The 2,231-nt window shown below is 42.1% G+C and overlaps 1 pseudogene; it reads left to right on the plus strand.

Moving 5' to 3' along the window:
* Positions 1–1,082: 1,082 nt before the first annotated feature.
* On the plus strand, positions 1,083–1,541 carry LOC128563619 (ubiquitin-conjugating enzyme E2 N-like; annotated as a pseudogene).
* The last annotated feature ends 690 nt before the right edge of the window (positions 1,542–2,231 follow it).

Raw genomic sequence — 2,231 nt, forward strand, 5'->3', positions numbered from 1 at the left:
AAATATTAGACAGGGTGGACATTGTCCATGAACTGTATGTCCATCCTATATATGTCTGAAGAGTATTTTGCACAAAAATTATGGCTACATTGAGAATAAAATTAAAATGTTGTTAGTATTTGATTAAATGCATAGAAAAAAAATAGTGTCCTGTCCCAGTAAGCCATCACAGTGGGTGAGAGCTTCTTGTACAGGTCAACTCTGACAATCTATGCATCAGTACCAGGCTGACAGCTAGTGAGACTACAGAGACCTCAGCCCTACAATCCCAATGAAAGGACTTCTTCTACCACTCAGCAAGGAAGCAATTGCTTCCCTAGACAGAGTCCAGCCAATGCTTCCAGGGCACTGGGGAGACCTTGAGCAGAGAACTCAGCCACACCGTGCCCAGGCTTATGACCGATAGAACTGTAACCTGATAGAAGGGTGTTGCATCAACCAGTAAGCTTGTGGGAAATTGCTACATAGAGAAATCATGTACATCCTGAGATGGAGTCTCTTGCTAGTTGTCTGACCTTGGGCAATTGACTTTGCCCCTCTGAATCGTGTTTCTATGGTGAGAATGATACCTCATTTCACATAGGGTTGTTGTGCAGACTGAATGAGATGAATCATTCTTGGCACAGTAGCTGATGTGAAAAGTATTCAGTTTTATTCTAACAGCAGATTTGTCCATGGTCCACAGTGTAAGAAAGTGTATTTTGAAGTACACTTGAAGAAAGTATATTTATAAGTATTTTTTGTATAGACATAGTTAGTATATGTAATATTCCTGTTCTAGAGCTAAGAATAAAACCTTTGCCTTTGTCAGTTGCCATTTGAATACTCATTCAGTGAGTACTTGAAACAAAGGATGTCCCTGAATGTCTAATTAAAGACTCTGACACTAACGTCATGATCGTGGTTCATCTGCTTTCAGTAGCAGAGTCGCAGTGGCCCCGCATCCCTTGCGGTACGTTACACACCGCAGGGCAGTTCTTGTTTTGTTTGTTGCTTTTGGGGGAGAATGAAGCATCAAAAGTACGGGGGGTGGGGTGGGGGTGGGGGGACAAGACCAGAGGCCGAACTCGGGATCTGACAAGATGGTCGGGCTGCCCCGCAGGATTATCAAGGAAACCCAGCGTTTGCTGGCGGAACCAGTTCCTGGCATTAAAGCAGAACCAGATGAGAGCAACACCCGTTATTTTCATGTGGTTATTGCTGGCCCCCCGGCTTCCCCCTTTGAGGGAGAGACTTTTAAACTCGAACTATTCCTTCCAGAAGAATACCCAATGGCAGCTCCTAAAGTACGTTTCATGACCAAAATTTATCATCCTAATGTAGACAAGTTGGGAAGAATATGTTTAGATATTTTGAAAGATAAATGGTCCCCAGCACTGCAGATCTGCACAGTTCTGCTATAGATCCAGGCTTTGTTAAGTGTTCCCAATCCAGATGATCCATTAGCGAATGATGGAGCGGAGCAGTGAAAGATCAACGAAACCCAAGACATAGAAACTGCTAGAGCATGGACTAGGCCATATGCCATGAATTATATTTAAATCAATCCGATCATCAAGTGTGCATCACTTCCCCTGTTCTGCCAAGATTCTTCCTTCTTTGTTTGCATTTAATGGACCCAGTCTTAGAAATATTACAGAATAAAAGCCCAGACATCTTCAGTCCTTTGGTGATTAAATGCACATTAGAAAATCCAAAAAACCAAACAAACAAACAAACAAAAGTACGGGGGGAAATAGCCTCTCTGGCAGGGTAGAGTTTTGGGACACCATCTCAAGGGCTGGAACTCCTTAGAAAATCCTGCAGAAGGACCAATTTGCTATCAATGTGTGTAATATAGGATTGTGGGTGTGCGATATTCTGTTAAGATCTTTGGCTGTATATAAATTTCTCTAAACTGATACATGATCTTGGACCTTAAGGCACACCCTGTACATATCCTGACGTCGCCAGCACAGCGTGTTTCATTGTCAACACACTGTATGTATCCTGATGTAACTAACATCATGTTTTCCATGTCCTCTGAATAGTCTATCCTAGGAAGCAAAAATAGTATTCTTTGGGAATATTTTCATATTCCCACAATGCCAAACGCAACACTGTGCTCATTAAATACTTGTTGACTTGAGTGGGTCATCACCAACAAACAGAAATCTGCATGAGTCTGTCTCCAGAATTCTTCTCTTAAATGACCCTCTAACTCGGAAGGTTTTTACACTTTTATGTCATGG

This window comes from Nycticebus coucang, chromosome 13 (genome assembly GCF_027406575.1).
Source record: "Nycticebus coucang isolate mNycCou1 chromosome 13, mNycCou1.pri, whole genome shotgun sequence".
NCBI lineage: Eukaryota > Metazoa > Chordata > Mammalia > Primates > Lorisidae > Nycticebus > Nycticebus coucang.